An 18,904-nucleotide genomic window follows, 5' to 3' on the forward strand; every position below is an offset into this window, starting at 1 on the left:
TACATTTGTATAGCTTTTGTCAAGTTTTCCCTCCGTTTTTTTGTTAGTTTTTGACATTTTTATCATTGTTTTTGTTGCTTTTTTCACACAAACATTTACGCTTTTCCCAATGTTTAGTCACTTTTTTAGACATTTTCGGCGTCCCATATTTCTGATATAATTTTTTTTTTTTTAATGGGTCAATTTTCTCCGAGGACAACATGAGGGTTAATAAAGTTTAAAACTATGAAACATAATCAGCATAACAACCAATAAAATCGTCAGTTATCAGACTCCCAAACTGATTATCTTCTGTATTTATAATAATAATAATAGGAGTGTTTTCTGATTGGCTGATCATGTCTTGAGGTCCAACTGAAACATGAAAGGAAACATGACCAAAAGGTGGTGAGTTTCTGTCTCTACGTCCTCCAATTATTGATATCAACAATGTTTGATATCAAATACTAAACATCACAAGTTTGATTGGGTTTGACCTCAACTTTATTAGACTGACTCACATTCAATGTTTCAACACATCAACATATTCAGAACATTAATTTCCAGTGTAAACTCTATCTTATAAATGTATGTATGTGGATATAGATGAGTGTTTCTAGCGAGGCGAGTAAGTCTATGAAATAAAAATGGTATAACAAAGACAAATTGTCATTTATTGAAGAAAGTTGAGCAGAAAGTTCAACAGACTCAAAAAGCTGCTGATGATCCAGTGAAGCAGGGCTGGACTGTTCTGACATACTGGGCATTTTCCCGGTGGGCTGACGCACTTTTGGGCCGAATCGCCGATATAAATAGGCCTTATTTTATTTATTTTTTTGGCCGCACCGGCCCATAAAGAACTCACAGCGGCCCATTGGTTAATTTTCTTTATTGGCACTGGCCTGACCCAACCAAATCCAGGAACCCCCTTCCCCTCCCGGTCCTGAGACACGAGCTGTAATAGTTATGCTGGAAGTTTAGCAGTCACGTTAAAATGGACAAACGACCACCAAAGCACAAGGGAGGTGCCGAGAAATTACAGGAAGAAAAAGATTAAGAATCTACAGGCGGATTCCTCATGTTTGGGGCTGTAGTAGCTGCTTCAACATCAGCATTACCTGAAGTAGAGGAGGAGGAGAGGTGGCTGGCTATACAGAGAAGCAGAAACAACATCATGACAGGGAAGAAGCCGAGGAGGAGAGTGACCATGACAGGGCCAGGGGAGCGAGAGAGGAAAAGATGGAAGAGAGAGTAGATGACGACATGGTAAGGAAGGGAGGGAGGCTGTGTGTGTGTGTGTGTGTGTGTGTGTGTGTGTGTGTGTGTGTGTGTGTGTGTGTGTGTGTGTGTGTGCGCGCCTCACGTCATAACGACAACAAGCAGGTAGAGCCCGGCCCGAGCCCGTGTAACATGATAGAAATTAAGACCGAACCCGACAGAACCCGTCGGGCAAAGATCTTCAGCTCTAGTGTGGGCCGCCTGGGCCAAAAATGCCAGGGCTAAATTTATTGTCCCAGTCCAGCCCTGAGGTTACCCAAAACTGAAAAATAATGTACATTTCAGTATTTTACAAAAAGGCCTTTTTTCGGAGAACAAGAAATGGGTTAACAACGTAAAGCTGTTCTGCAGCAATGGAGGTTGATCAAGCTTTGAAAGTTGGTGCTACCAATTCCCACAGGTGTTCCAACTGGTCCTGATTACTTACAACCCCCTCTGTTTGTATAAAAGTATTGTTGGAACACACTGTGGTACCCTCATGAGCATTATTTGAACAGTATTGTACTGCAGAAAGTAGTGTGTTGCTATAAAAATGGCAGGAAAAAGGCAATTAACAATGGAAGAGAGACAGACCATCATAACACTTAAAAATGTTGGTCTTTCCTACAGAGAAATTGCGAAGAAAGTCAAGGTGTCAGTGAGTACAGTATTCACCATCAAGAGGCACTTAGAAACTGGAGGAAACTCTGATAGGAAGAGGTCTGGCAGATCCAAAGCCACAACAGAATCAGAAGACAAGTTTCTGAGAGTCAACAGCTTGCGTGATAGGCGGCTCACAGGACAACAGCTTCACGCACAGCTTAATAGTGGTCGTAATAAGCAAGTCTCAGGTTCAACTGTAGAGAGAAGACTTCAAGCTGCAGGTTTGATAGGTCGAGTTGCAGCAAGAAAGCCATTGCTAAGACGTCAGAATAAGAAAAAGAGGCTTGCCTGGGCCAAGAAACATCGTCAATGGACTACTGGAGACTGGAAGAAGGTGCTATGGACTGATGAATCAAAATTTGAAATCTTCGGTTCATCACGCAGGATTTTTGTACGCCGTCGAGTAGGTGAAAGGATGGTTCCTCAGTGTGTGACATCAACTGTCAAACATGGAGGAGGAAGCATGATGATCTGGGGCTGTTTTGCTGGATCCAGGGTCAGTGATTTGTACAGAGTGAAAGGCACCCTGAACCAAAATGGCTACCACAGCATTTTGCAGCACCATGCAGTACCCTCTGGTATGGTCAGGGGTTCATCCTACAGCAAGATAATGACCCAAAACATAAGTCCGAGCTACGCCAGAACTACCTCAGCAAAAAAGAACAAGATGGTAAGCTTAAAAACATGGAGTGGCCAGCACAGTCACCAGACTTCAACCCCACTGAGCTGGTTTGGGATGAACTGGACAGAAAAGTGAAAGCTAAGTAACCTACAAATGTCACACATTTATGGGAACTTCTGCAACAGAGTTGGGAAGAACCTTCTGAAGAATATTTGATTTCCATTGTAGAAAGAATGCCACGAGTGTGTTCAGCTGTTATATCTGCCAAAGGGGGCTACTTTGATGAGTCAAAAATGTAGAATACATGTTGGTTTATAAATTGATTCCATGATTTCTTTTTTAAATTCAATTATTTATTTATTCTATTCTTTCATTCAGAGTACAATAAGACATTGAACTGCATGAATTTCAATAAAAACCTGGAAAAATTGGGGTGTTCTAAAAATTTGACCAGTAGTGTAGATTTAGTCTTCTGACCATAGTCAGCTGTTCATCATGTGGAGTTTATTGACATGCTTTTATTTATTTATCGAAAACGTCAAACATCTTTGACTGTATTATTGCATGTCTCACATAGTCTTATCACTTACAGTTTGGTCCACATAAAGTCCCAAAAAATTTCCTCAGCCATCATAGAAAAAGGGACAAGAACTTGGTGGGCCAAAATTTATTGTGACCCTTAATTGACATGCGGGCCAGATCAAAATCTGCAGGGGGCCATATTTGGCCCACGGGCCTTGAGTTTGACACATGTGGTTTAGTGGTTCTTACCTGTTAGTTGATGCAGGTACAGCAGCTCTGAGCTCTCAGTCTTCACCTCCACACGTCCTCTCTCAGTCTTCACCTCCACACGTCCTCTCTCAGTCTTCACCTCCACACGTCCTCTCTCAGTCTTCACCTCCACACGTCCTCTCTCAGTCTTCACCTCCACACGTCCTCTCTCAGTCTTCACCTCCACACGTCCTCTCTCAGTCTCAACTCAGTCTCTGAGTTGTTCCTCTGAAATCACATGACCAGAGAAACCTATCAAACTGCAGCAGCGTCTCGCCCAAAGTAACTGATTAACTATTCACTGAGGGTTTCATGGAGATAAAGAACAATGAAGTTATCAACAGTCTGTGATGGCGGTTCTGTATGTAATACGATATTTGATGTGTGGGATGGTCGGTTTAATATTTAACTTTGGACTCCTGGACTGAGAATTATTTTATTGAAGCTGTAAATTGATGTTGATTAACTCTGATCAGACCTGATCCTGGTTCATCCAGAGAGAGGAAAGGTAGTTCATGTCTTACAGTCTCAGGAAAGTCTTAAATATGTAACACGGTTCATATATAATCCTTCATAAACTAATATAGTGTTTGTGATATGTGGAGAGTTTCCAGCCTCTTCTTTAGAAACTGGGTTGGGTCAACGTGAACAAATACTGAACATCTAAGATCAGCTACGATTGTTACATCATCACATCACTGAATATATATTTAGTCTTCTGATGACAGTCACATCTTCATCAAGAGGTTTAGAGGTTCTTACCTGTTTGTTGATGCAGGTACAGCAGCTCTGAGCTCTCAGTCTTCACCTCCACACGTCCTCTCTCAGTCTTCACCTCCACACGTCCTCTCTCAGTCTGTCTGATCAGCGTCCGTCCACCTGAGTTATTTCTCTGAAATCACATGACCAGAGCAACCAATCAGACTGCAGCAGCGTCTCACCTGTGAGGACTATAAAAGTCTCCTGAAGGTTCAGAGAAAGATAAAGAACAATAAAGTTCTCAGTTCTGTTGCTGCAGAAACAAGAGTTCAAAATATAAAAGATTAGAAGTGAAGTCAACGTCAGGTTGGCATCAGATTTATAAACTACATGTTTAGTGAGCAGTAATCTGAATGTGTAAAGTAACTAGTAACTAAAGCTGGAACAGATGAATGTAGTGGAGTAACTAAAGTAACTAGTAACTAAAGTAACTAGTAACTAAAGCTGTAACAGATGAATGTAGCGGAGTAACTAAAGTAACTAGTAACTAAAGTAACTAGTAACTAAAGCTGGAACAGATGAATGTAGTGGAGTAACTAAAGTAACTAGTAACTAAAGCTGTAACAGATGAATGTAGTGGAGTAACTAAAGTAACTAGTAACTAAAGCTGTAACAGATGAATGTAGTGGAGTAACTAAAGTAACTAGTAACTAAAGCTGGAACAGATGAATGTAGTGGAGTAACTGAAGTACAATATTTCTCTCTGAGATGTAGCGGAGTAGAAGTAGAAAGTGGCATAAAAAAAGACTCAAGTACAGTACTGGAGTAAATGTACTTAGTTACATTTCAACTGTGCTTTCATATTTTACAACTCTGATCTTTGCACATCCAGATCATATCAGGACAGTTGTGCTCACATTGACTACTTAATATTTAACTTATATTATATAATACTGATGGAAGCTGAAGCTGCAGGATGAAGCTGCAGGATGAAGCTGCAGGATGAAGCTGCAGGATGAAGCTGCAGGATGCAGCTGCAGGCCTCGTTCCCACAGAAACATTAGCTGTAGATCAACTACTGGTATCACGTAACGGAGGATTAGTTTCAGGATTAAAATCTGTATTTCAGTTTAATGACATGTTCTGTTTTCAGTATCTGACACAAGAAAATCTGATATTTGATGTGTTTGACTGTTGGTTTAATATTTAATCTCACTCACTGTTGGACTGAGACACTGAAGTTATTTTATGGAGGCTTTAAATTCATGTTTGTAGGTTTGAAACAGCCCAAATATGACCTGTCAAACTCTGAAATTAATGAAAGATTAGCACCTTCATTTACCCTGTAACACCACCACACAGACAGATTTAGAGAGTAAAGATATACAAACATTCATTTAAAATCAATTCATAAATCACCCCGTTACATTTGGCTGCAGTTAAACTTTGTGAGCCGTCGACCAATAACAACCCGTCCCAACAGAGCTGACATTTGATTGGTTAAAGAGCCAGAGAGTCCAACATGGAGGAAGCTATCGTAGCCTGTTAGCTGTGTGCTATCGTCCAGTTTTATTGAAGCTCCTCTGCCACATTATGAAGAGGTTTCTTTCTTTCTTTTCTTTGTATGTGCAGACACAGACATTTACTCTGTCTGTCTGTCTGTCTGTCTGTCTGTCTGTCTGTCTGTCTGTCGTGTTTATTTCATTATGATTTTTTTTATGAGTTAATTGTGCCCAGTCATGTTCAATAAAGTGATTAACCAAAGGAATGTGTGCCTTTCTTTCTACAAATGTTATACCTATGTAGTGTAAACCTGGTATAAGTATAGTATTTCCTGTTTGGACCACATATTGTATTCCACACTGTTTACATCTGATCAGATAAACACAATTCTTAGAGTGGACATTACAATTTCTCTGTGTTAAATAAACATTATGGTTGTCTTGGTTACGCACCCAATATTGTTGCTTAAAAAATTCCCCGTGCCAAACAGGTCTAGGGTCAGAAACTGGTTTTAATTTACCTTTCATTAAAACATCCTGCACATTTTAGTTCTTTCTAAATGCAGTAATAATTCTAAAATCCTTCAACAGCTGAGCCTGGTCAAAAAAATGGTTGAAATTATTTTTAATGACTTTAACCAGCTGTACTGTTGCTGGAGAATATGTGGTGATGACTGGTAATAGGGGACTGACATTAAGAGGTTTAGTCTGCTGGAAGGTCCTGAGTACTCTGAGTAGTAAAGTCCTGGTCTACCCCCTAGTGGAGAGAACAGCTAACAACTGGAGGCTTCTCTGATGTCCTGCTGTCTAGTGCAGATTCTGTGGAAATAAAGTAACTGAGATTTAACTAAACCTGCAAAAGTATGCTTGTGGTGAAAACTGGATTTATACAGTAGAGAGTGAGTGTCTCTTTGAAAGAACCCTTAATGTCCAGTCTACCATTCTCCTTAAAGTCAGGGACCTTAAATGTGGTCTAACTAAAAAATCCACAGAGGTCAGGCTGAAATCAGCTTTGAACTTGATAGATGGATTGTGGTTATTTAAAGTGATCAAATATGAATCGAAATCCTCTCTCGAGTGCGGCCAGATCCCCCAAATATCATCTAAAAATCTGTAGTAGTGGAGAGGATTTTTTGGACAGGCGGCCAGGACCGTAGTTTCCCATCCAGCCATATAAATATTAACATAAGCAGGTGCTAATTTGTTGCCCATAGCTGTCCCTTTAATTTGTAGAAAATATTGATTGTTGAACTCAAAGTCATTCCTGGTCAGATTAATTTCTAATAATTGTAACATTTCCTTGTCTGGTCTTTTAATATCTGCGTATTTAAAGTAATATATTTTGAATGGTATTCCAACCTTCTCTGATGTCTATATTCATGTACAGAGACTCCACATCCATCGTGAACAGGAATGAGTTGACAGCAATGACAATCTTCTTAACTTTGTCCACAAATTCATACGTGTCTTTGATATAACTGTGTGTTTCTTTGAGAGAGGATTCAGATAAAAATGAATAAACTGAGCCATAAAGTAAGTCTCCCTGCTGCAGTCAGAAACTATGGGTCTACCAGCTGGTATTTCTCCTGGCTTACTCCAAGCCGTGCTGGCTCTGTGAATTTAAGGTAGCATATAGAATAGCCTCGGTCTGGGTTCAGTGTTACCCTGTAAATATGTTTTTTATTATTAATAAATAGTTTTATTATATAATGATAGTATAATCTTATCGACCAGTGGCACAGTATCCTTATAAATAGAATTTTTGAGTTTAGAGTAACAAGATGTGTCATTCAATTGTCTGTAACCTTCCCACAAATATTGTTCTCTGTCCAACATGATAACTGCAGTTCCTTTGTCTGCTGGCTTGATAACAATTTGTTTATTATTACATAATGAAATAAGTGATTCAGATTCATAGTGACTCTAATTTGTTTTCATCCAGCCAATTCTAAACTTATTATGGAAATGCTGAAGATCAGAGTTAATAGCAGATGTGACCTCAGGAGGTAATGTGCCGTCAGTAGGAACCAGTTTGATTTGGTCGTGAACGGAGGACACACTGAATCAGGTTTATGTTGGAAATAGACCGCTAATTTCAGCCATCTATGATATTGTTGTATGTCAAATCTGATTTGATTCCTCATATTTTAATTACAGTATTCTAAGTAAAATGATCATTGATTCTATTTTTACCATCATTACTCTATAAAAACATGTCTGGTCTGATGTCATCTTAATATAATAATATAATAAACATCTGACTTACCACCTGACCAACATGGATGTCTGTTAACAGCGCTAGATAGCTAGAACCATCTTATGTCAGCCAGGCCTGAGGATCTGGAAGTCCAGGACTCCAGGCTGGTTGTTCCAAGTCCTCCCTGTGTTCCAGACACCGCTCAACTACAGGAGGCCTGTCCAGATTAGAACTGGTGTGGACAGTCTGTCCTCATGATGTCTTCATCTGTGGTAGTCTGTTGTGTCACGGTTTAGACCTTAAAATATAGGGTTAGGGTTTAGGGTTAGGGTAGAGAGACAACACACACACACACACACACACACACACACACACACACACACACACACACACACACAGAGACACACACACACACACACACACACACACACACACACACACACACACACACACACACACACACACACACACACACAGAGGCGGGACATTAAAAACCAAACAAACACAACCATGAACCAAAATGGCTGCTACAGACATCATGACATCACTCAACCTCAATCCCAACACCACCAAACTGCTGACTCACCTTGTTACCTTGATCTGCTACGTGATCAGACAACAGTCAGACCTCCACCTGGTCTGGAAAGCTCACCTGTCCTTCTTCTTCTCTTCTTCCTGGCAGACTAGACACTGATAGAGCACTGCTGCCTCCTACTGGTGATGAGGACAATCTCATTAACATTCAAGCTCCTATTGGACACATATATATATATATATATATATATATATATATATATATATATATATATATATATATATATATATATATATATACACAGTATCTCACAAAAGTGAGTACACCCCTCACATGTTAGTAAATATTTCATTATATCTTTGAATGGGACAACACTGAAGAAATGACACCTTGCTACAATATAAAGTATGAAGTGTCCAGCTTGTATAACAACGACGTATTATACGTTATTATTTTTCTGAAAATTTGGTTGAAAGAAAACCCAAATTTCTGATATAGAAACTTTTTGAAAATGGGTCAAATTTGACCCGAGGACAACAGGAGGGTTAATGGCTTTTTACAGAGTGATGGCCAAGAGGAAATCTGAGTCTGGTTTTTGGTTGCTGTCAATGTAACCTACATCCAGAACCAGACACACAGCTAAGATGAACAAAGACAGACCAACATTTAACTACTTTTTACAGTGTGATGGCCAACAGCTCCACATGGTAACAACAGCCAGCAATGGTAATATTGTCCACAATGTCCCCTATTCTGTTTAGTCCACAGGTTAACTTTACAGTCAGACACACCCCAAACTATTCATGATCACTAAAGTAGTCTAAACACTGTTAATATGATTTATAATCTACATATTTATTTACTTTGAGCCTTACACTGTTTAAATGGAGAGCAGACATTTTAAATTGTAGGGTTAAATAATCATTGTTGTGTTCTATTAATCATCATGTTTTGTTCTTTGTTACCATGCTGGAGGGCCGGTCCTTCCTGGTGGAGAAAAGGCCAGGCCAAAGGTGAAGGACTGTTAAATCCTGAGGCTGCCAATCCAGACATACCATGAGCTGCCATGTTGGGGGGGGGGGGGCGTTAGGTTTGGTTCATGTCCGTCTCTGTGTCCCCTTCTGTGTCCTTTGGTTTGTCCAAACCAGTATATATGTCCCCTTGTGTCTGATTCAGTCAGGTCAGTTTGTTTAGTTCACATCCTGTTTTGTTGTTGATATTTTGAGTATAGTTATATTTTGTTGACATCTTTTAAAAGGCCCAGATATTAAGTTCTTGGTTTATATTGTTTAGCATTTTTTAAGGTTAATAAAAAACCTCTTTCAATGAAAACTCCTGTTCTCCTCATTGCTTTGTCCCTGACATAAATATATAAATATAACTATTAAACAACAACAACAATGTACATCGTGTTGTCTTCCATTCCACCATGGACGCTGGTCCTCCCGGTCAAAATAATCAACACTTTCTCTGACGTTTTTCTCTCTTTTTTCGAGACTTCTGGAGCTTTCTTTGACTTTAACTCTTCTTATCTCTGCCATGTATAAACACCACTAAATAACTTATTACCAAGTTTTACACTTAGTTTTGGAATTCATGGTCAGTAAACCTCATTTATAGAAAATTACCTAATTCTTGATTTTATAAAAGCAGAAATGATGAATTATTTAGACTAATATTATAATATATAAAGGAAGAATAATCACAGACTTGTATATGTCAACGTTCAGTCAGGATACTGTTTCAAAACATTTAATAAAACAAAATGTAATGAGAGTAGAGATCTGATCTTCTGTTGTACTTGTAAAGAATCATCCGTGTTATTTTGGGGTAATTAAAACTAGGTAGTTAAAGAGAAATCCAGATTTCTGATTTAGATATTTAGAAAACGGGTCAAATTTGATCTGAAGAAAACACACGGGTCAAGAGTTAGACAATACTCTATATATTAAAAATATAAAGATATAAATATAACTATATATATTAAACAACAACAACAATGGACTTTGTTAAGAGTAAGACAATAGTGCCGAGTGCAAAGGCTGCTGGAATAAATATGGGATGATTAATGTAAGTGGTGTCTTTATGAGGTAGATGATATGACAGTTTATTAACAGCTGCTTAGATTGATATTTGACAGTGATGATATTTCCATGTTATTAAACTATGTAAACTATAAAGGATGTATAATTTCCAGCTCCAGTGGCTGTTTCAGCTCCAGTTAGTTTCTTTCACCACCTGCTGGTCAACAGGAAACATCACTGCTGGTTGATCTTCTCCTTCAAATCTAAACTTTATTGACTTTAGGACACTTTTTAATAACTACCCAGTTTAAAACTATGAAACATAATCATCATAACAACCAATAAAATACTAAATAGAACCAGAGAAACTCACTGAGACAAAAGGAGTCCCCAAATAAAAAATGTTCAGATCCTCTTTCTGATTGGATAATAAACTTAGTTTCACATGGTCAGTTATCAGACTCCCAAACTGATTATCTTCTGTATTTATAATAATAATAATAGGAGTGTTTTCTGATTGGCTGATCATGTCTTGAGGTCCAACTGAAACATGAAAGGAAACATGACCAAAAGGTGGTGAGTTTCTGTCTCTACGTCCTCCAATTATTGATATCAACAATGTTTGATATCAAATACTAAACATCACAACTTTGATTGGGTTTGACCTCAACTTTATTAGACTGATTCACATTCAATGGTTCAACACATCAACATATTCACAACATTAATTCTATCTTGTTATGTATGTATGTGAATATATATGATGTTTCTAGTGAGGCAAGGACTAAGTCTATAAAATAAAATGGTATAACAAAGACAAATAGTCATTTATTGAAGAAAGTTGAGCAGAAAGTTCAACAGACTCAAAAAGCTGCTGATGATCCAGTGAAGACACTCTGAGAAAACTCATTTCAAGCAGACATTTTATTAATATTTGACAGAAAACTGCATCAGTCAGGGTGTGATTTCATGAGGAACAACAGAATATAATGAGGAAGTTATAAGTCCCCTGGGAGAATTTTTATTTTTTTACATTGTTGTTATTTAGCTTCATTTCCACACAAAGAGAAAGATATAGACATGCATTAATATGGATTATCATGCACAGCCCAGCGATCAGTTAGGTAGTTTCCAGGAGGATGACTGGTACCTCTCCAGCTACCAGTCACCACTCACACTACCCTCTGGTCCCAATATATATTGTAAATACATTGAATCACTCAAAATAAAAAAATAAAAGTACAACATGAAATGATCAACATGTTTCCACATGGCCAGGGTCTTCTGAAATATTATAACTGGTCATTAGGCATGAATACACATGAAGACACCAGGGTATATCATATATAATCACATATATTGATTATAATATACATCAAATGAAAGTCCATTAGATTTCATGGCTGAAGTGTGAAAGTTGAGCAGAATATTTGTGTCTGAGTTCAGTTCTGTAACATCCTCTGAACAAACTGATTAACAAGATGAGGAAACATCATGTTTAACAGCGTAAATGTTTATTTATTTATTTTATTTTATGCTTTTCAAGCTACAGAAATAAACATTTTTTTGTTCTAATCTAGTTGGCACGACAGCAGGGGTCAGCTCCAAGACCGATAGACAGAAGGTTTCTTCCTGCCGTGTGACAAAAGAAGGGCTGCCCCTTGACCATTTGGAAAAAAGACCGACATGATCTAATTATCTGGAGAAACTTAGTAATCAGTATGAAACAGAAAGATATTGATTGGGTCTAACAGTATTGATACAATCCTTCCACCTAACCCAGCTGCAGCGTACACTGTGAATACATTAAAACATCAAAGTACATAGATATCAACAATCAGCACAGTTTTCAACTTTTTTAAACTCAACATTAGCACAGTTCAGAGCATCACATTGATTTAAGATGGTGCAATCATTTATTTAAGGGTTGAAATATATCTGCTGTCCCTAGGCGGCCTGCACTCACAGCCCACTCTTAATTTACAGTGTTTATGTTTTCTTGCAGCCCACCGTTCATTCATACAGCCCACTATGGAGTCTGGTTATTAGGACGGAGGCTAGTTATGTTTTGACCCCTGCGACGGCCAAAAAAACAAACCGTCACCTCATAACATTACACTTCAGTTTGTTAGAGGAAGCGATCCGTGAGCAAAAACAAGCTATACATGTTCAGAGAAAGTAAATGTCATATTAATAACACGGAGGAGTTTCTTCAGATAAACAGGATCAGAGGATCATCTGGGGCCACAATTTGAAGTGTCAACAAACTGCAGATTTAGTGAGAAATAATTATAATAACATAATTTAACCTTTTTTCAGACTGCAGTGTGTATGTTCACTGTTCTGTGAAGTCTTTGAGTTCTTCCTTCATCTTCTTCAAGTCATCGATGACTTTCTGACAGAGATCAGCTGACTGGATGATGGAGTCTCTTAACTTTCTGTCTTCTTCAGGGGACGCTGTAGGTCTGAAGATGTTCCACATAGCAGACAATACTCCGTTACTTCTTCCCAGTTCAGACACTATCAACTGAAACTCCAACATGTCTATCAGAGTGTTTCCAGCCTGACGTTCAGCTGATCTTTGCTCCAACTTCTCACACGTCCTCATTATTTCTTCCAGGTCCTTCTTCAGCGGTTCAACAATCTCCAAGAAGTCTTTCCCCAGCTGTTTTACTTTATTCACACGTCCACTCTCTGCTCTCCCTTTTGTTACATTTGCACCAGCAACTAAAATGGCTGATCCTGCTGCTATTGTTGCTCCTATTGTTCCTACCGTTGTGATTACTGATGCTGCTGCTGCTGCTGCTGCCCTTGGACATAATGTTGCTATTAATGCTGATGCTACTCCTGCACCTCCTGCCGCTTCTGCTACTGCTGCTCTCCCTGCAAATAAGCCAATCGGCATCCCAATGGCTGAGACTACTAGTGCACCAGCTCCTACTCTTCTGCCTTTATCTGTTTTCTCCTGCATCTCTCTGACTTCATCAGGGATCTCCCTAAACTCTGTAATAATCTGTCTCATCTTCTGTTCTCTGTTGTCAAACTCTCTGATGAATGAAGCTGCAAGCTTTGTAAGTTTGTCCATTAATTCAGACAGATGAGAACAGAGGTCTATGCTCTGTCTTGTTGTTGGTGTTAACTCTGAAACCCCCATCTCCAGGTCTCCTGGTCCTCCTGAAGAGTTGAGATCTCCTCTTCAGAGTGATGAAGAAGCTGACTTTAAATCAAACTGTGATCTGATGAGATCAGAAAGGTTCTGGAGACAGGAAGAGACACACATCATCAGAATACACACACTGCATATACACACAACACAACCATATATACACAACACAACCATATACACACAACAACTGTATACACACAACACAACCAAATACACACAACACAACTATATATACACAACACAACCATATACACACAACACAACTATATACACACAACACAACCATATACACACAACACAACCATATACACACAACACAACTATATACACACAACACAACTATATACACACAACACAACTATATACACACAACTATATACACACAACACAACTATATACACACAACACAACCAAATACACACAACACAACTATATACACACAACACAACTATATACACACAACACAACCATATACACACAACATAACCAAATACACACAACACAAAAGATACACAAACGATGCAAAAAGAAAAACACACAACCCCCAAAAACAGCAGCACCAGATAAACGCTGCATCCAGTTTCCTAACTTTGTGTTGCATACATCATTTCTTCCTCTTCTCTTCATATTATTCTGGTGGTTCATAGAAAACATCTTATAGTCAACATTTGCAAGATTTTATGTGGCAAGATGCGGTCTGGAACATCTTGCTTCATTATTATTGCTACATGACATCTCACAACATCATTACTGCATCCTCCCGATGTATTTATAACAGCAGAGAAACAGAAGTGATTACTTTTCATGTCCACCCTGAGACAATGTCCCCAGGACATTTACTCTGGAATTTAACTGTTGACAAATAGCTCTGAGCGTCTGGAAAAGGAAAACTAGTTTTATGTAACAAATACATAATACAATTACTGTTATTTTTATGTAACAAAGGGCTGTTAAAAATAATGTAATATGTACTTGCTGCATTAATTTACTGTCTTTTTCTCTGTTAGTGCTTCGACCCAGAGAGAGCCTTCTACTCTACTGGGACCAGCCCAGAAACAGTCAGGACAGACTGCATCTTTTTCATCAAAAAGAGAAGGAAAAGATGTAACAGAAGTCTTCTGCTTTAAGTTCCTGTTTCTAACTAGAGTTTCAGTCACAGCGTGTCGTCTCAAAGATCTTTAGAGAGAAAACAGGACGTCTATCAGCAGGATATGAAGTCATTAACTTCACTTCTTCTAACCAACCTTGATCTTCCTAAAAAGGGTCGAAAAAGACTCAAAACTGTCAGAAAAAGTCAAAAGCAGTGCTCGAAGGGGGCCGGTACTCACCGGTACGCAGTACCGGCACTTCTACATTTTACTCTTAAGCGTACCTGCACTTTTTCTTGCGTACCGCTACTTCTCACATGTTGCCGGTACTCTACCACTGACAGAGAAAGCGTCAGTTTTAGAGAGATTGACCCTAACGTTACATAAACTACACTCCCCAGAGGGCACTACGTGATTTACCTCGGATCTTGACAAATCACGCAAAGGCAAGCAGTCGGCCCACCCTATCAGAAGTTCGCTTAGCCACGGACGCTAGTTGGGAAAAGCTGTGTGATGCCTGCAGCCTGACCTAACAGATTTATCACTGCTGAAAACACAGAAACTAAAAACAAGTGTGTGGAGTTTGTTTCAGACACCGAACACACTGGTACAACATTTAAACTTATTCACCAACTCTGCTCCGGTCGCATCTACACATCTGCTTCCTCTCTCTATTTCTCCTCTGCCCCCTTCACACACACACACACACACACACACACACACACACACACACACAACACACACACACACACACACACACACACACACACACACACACACACACACACACACACAACACACACAACACACACACACAACACAACACAACACACACACACACACACACACACACACACACACAACACACACACACAACACAACACAACACACACACAACACAACACAACACACACACACACACACACACAACACACACAACACACACACACAACACAACACAACACACACACACACAACACAACACAACACACACACACACACACACACACACACACACACAACACACACACACACACACACACACACACACACACACACACACACACACACACCACACACACACACACACACACACAGACGACTTGTTTAAATAAATACATACATTTATGTTGTTAATAAATAACAATAAATTGTTGTTGTACTAGCAATATCTCCAAGTTTTGTTTTTTACTGTAGAAATCTCAAATGTCATAATGATTTGTCAATGCAAGACAGTACCGGCACCTTATTTTCCCACTTCAAGCACTGGTCAAAAGTGTCCGATTTTTTTATTTTATATATATATATGTATATATTGTTGCGCAGAATGAATAGTTTGACTTTAAATCCTATTCTGATGATGTGGACTGACAGCAGACCTCTCTAAGTCTTCCTGCTGGCTGTCAGCTTTTTAAAGTCAGATTTCTTACCTTTTTATCTGCAGGCAGTACGCTCACTCAGTCTGTCTCTCAGCTTCCACTTTCTCAGAGTAGTTTCTCAGATATCACATGATCAGAGGAGCCAATCACAGCAGAGCCTGGACCCAGCCTGTTCCAGCTGCTCTCCTCTGGGGCCTGTATCTCAACCAGACACAGAAACCCTTTCCTCCCTCAGGACGTCACTATGATCAACATTTAAAGGAGAACTCTGGTTTCTTCAACCTAAACTAAGAATAAAAACAGAGATGTGAGTGTAATAAGAGCTGAATATAATATAATGATATAAAGTCCAACTCCAGGACCAGACTCTACATGAATATAAAGTCCAACTCCAGGACCAGACTCTACATGAATATAAAGTCAAACTCCAGGACCAGACTCTACATGAATATAAAGTCCTAATCCAGGACCAGACTCTACATGAATATAAAGTCCAACTCCAGGACCAGACTACATGAATATAAAGTCAAACTCCAGGACCAGACTCTACATGAATATAAAGTCCTAATCCAGGACCAGACTACATGAATATAAAGTCCAACTCCAGGACCAGACTCTACATGAATATAAAGTCCTAATCCAGGACCAGACTCTACATGAATATAAAATCCAACTCCAGGACCAGACTCTACAGAAACACATTAATAGAGACACACATCATCAGAAAGAGATTTAGATTCCTCTACATAAGGTACAACTAAACATCAACAGGACTTCTTCTGCAGAAAAAGTGTGAGAATGCTGAATGCTGAAAACTGATCCTAAAAGAAGTTTAATATTTTAGGGATTGTTGTGAAGATGAAGCTACACTGGATTGGTGGATTAAATGTGTCAGAAGAAAGTAAAGTAGTGAGAGTACTTGTAAACGTGGGAATGGGGTCGTTTTGGGCAACACCTGAGACGAATGAATGTAAAATCATTCAGCATCAAAACCCCAAAAAAAGCCAATTGGGCCGCGGGCCTCAAGTTTGACACACGTGGTATAAAACAAGCCCAGTGTCTTCATCACCAGCTGCATGATGCTCTTTACCTAAATGCAGAGTTTTCACCACATTATCAGGGTTAGGTCCAAGAAATATAACTAAGAGACTTTTCTAGAGACTTGTTGAGGAAGTTTGGTTCTCACTCCCATCTCGTAAACTACGGACGCCTGGTCACGTTGAAAATGGGTCAAATTTGACCCGAGGACAACAGGAGGGTTAAGCTGTTTGAGTGTTTAGTTATACATTAGTATTATAACTTTTTCAACGTTTCAGACACAGATATGGAGATAATAATGATCCAAAATAATGTGAAAAAGAGACGCAAAACTCCCACAAAGACACACTAAATCTAACATTTTATTATTATTTAGAGAACACTCTGTAACAGATGTGATTAAAATGTAGCAAAGTACAATACTTTATACAAAACGTACTTAAAGGAGAACTCAGGGCAATTTTTATGTTAATCTTGATCGCTATACGTATGTGAGTACAGTCGATAGAAAGAAAAACGAGCTGAATCAGTGCTAGCAACACGGAGCTGCAGCAGCTAATGCCGAGAGCTCCCACTTAGCTAAAACAGCAGTTTTGGGGGCATATCATAAAGAGTGCCTTTGTGCCTCCTAACAGACACAAAATGCAGCAGATTGACAGCACTCTAGCCCAATGGATTGGGGGGGGGGGGGCACAAGGGGGGTGCAATCATATTTCAGATTGGGGGGGGGGGGGGAAAATGTGAAAAAAACTGCAGATTTAGTGAGAAATAATTATAATAACATAATTAAACAATCCCTTTCTTCAGACTGCAGCGTGTATGTTCACTGTTCTGTGAAGTCTTTGAGTTCTTCCTTCATCTTCTCCAAGTCATCGATGACTTTCTGACAGAGATCAGCTGACTGGATGATGGAGTCTCTTAACTTTCTGTCTTCTTCAGGGGTCGCTGTGACTCTGAAGACTTTCCACATATCAGACATTACTCTGTCACTTCTTCCAGGGATAGACAGACTCCTCTGAAACTCCTCCACTACTTTAAGAGTCCACTGAAACTCCTCCATGTCTGTCAGAGTGATTTCAGCCAAAAGTTCAGCTGATCTTTGCTCCAACTTCTCACACATCGTCTTTATTTCTTCCAGGTCATTCTTCAGCGGTTCAACCATCTCCATGAAGTCTCTCCCCAGCTGTTTTACTTTATTTACACTTTCACTCTCTGATTTCCCTTTTGTTACATTTGCATCAGCCACAAAAATGGCTGATCCTGCTGCTACTGCTAACATTAACTTTTCTCTCTTTGTCTCCTCTCTGCTGATGAACACATCAAGTCTTCCTGCTGGCTGTCAGATTTTTGAAATCAGCTTTCTTACCTTTTTGTCTGCAGGCAGCGTGCTCACTCAGTCTGTCTCTCAGCTTCCTCTTTCTCAGAGTAGTTTCTCAGAAATGAGAGACATCAGAGGAGCCAATCACAGCAGAGCCTGGACCCAGCCTGTTCCAGCTGCTCTCCTCTGGGGGGGGCTGTAACTCAACCAGACACAGAAACCCTTTCCTCCCTCAGGACGTCCTAGAAATATCATTAAAAACATGCTGTGTATTGTAAATAACATAATGATGCATAGTTAAAATATCTGTGTAGTTGTAAAACAATACAAACCCCAAAAATACTTTTTAAGTTTAGAAACATTTTGAGTCCCCCCTCCCTTGCCTCACAGTGGTTTGGTCCACTGCCTGCTTGTGTGGACCACGGGACTGAATGAGAGAACATACTGGTAGTTAGAGTCACTACAGTAACGTTAGAGGGTTAGGGGGTTAGGGTTTTTCTCAATATGAAGTTAAGTGGCTGATCAGTTAAATATATACCCTCTGTCCCAGAAGAAAAATGTATGTGGAGGATGCAAGATCATTTTATAATTATAATATGACCGCGTGGTAAACCTATGAACCTAACTCATATTTAGACATCTGACGTTAAATATTTGTGTTGTTTT

General features: G+C 39.3%; 1 long non-coding RNA gene across 2 annotated transcripts; it reads right to left on the reverse strand.

Moving 5' to 3' along the window:
- Window positions 1–3,392: 3,392 nt before the first annotated feature.
- On the reverse strand, window positions 3,393–18,474 carry LOC116057131. 2 transcript variants are annotated; one of them, XR_004106737.2, is made up of 2 exons: window positions 18,287–18,474; window positions 3,393–3,520 (listed from the first exon to the last, which is right to left on the reverse strand). It is a non-coding gene; the product is annotated as an uncharacterized LOC116057131 (long non-coding RNA). The 2 variants fall into 2 exon arrangements; XR_004106738.2 differs by lacking the exon at window positions 18,287–18,474 and adding an exon at window positions 4,055–4,262.
- Window positions 18,475–18,904: the final 430 nt, after the last annotated feature.

The sequence above is a fragment of the Sander lucioperca genome, chromosome 14 (assembly GCF_008315115.2).
Source record: "Sander lucioperca isolate FBNREF2018 chromosome 14, SLUC_FBN_1.2, whole genome shotgun sequence".
Classification (NCBI taxonomy): Eukaryota; Metazoa; Chordata; class Actinopteri; order Perciformes; family Percidae; genus Sander; species Sander lucioperca.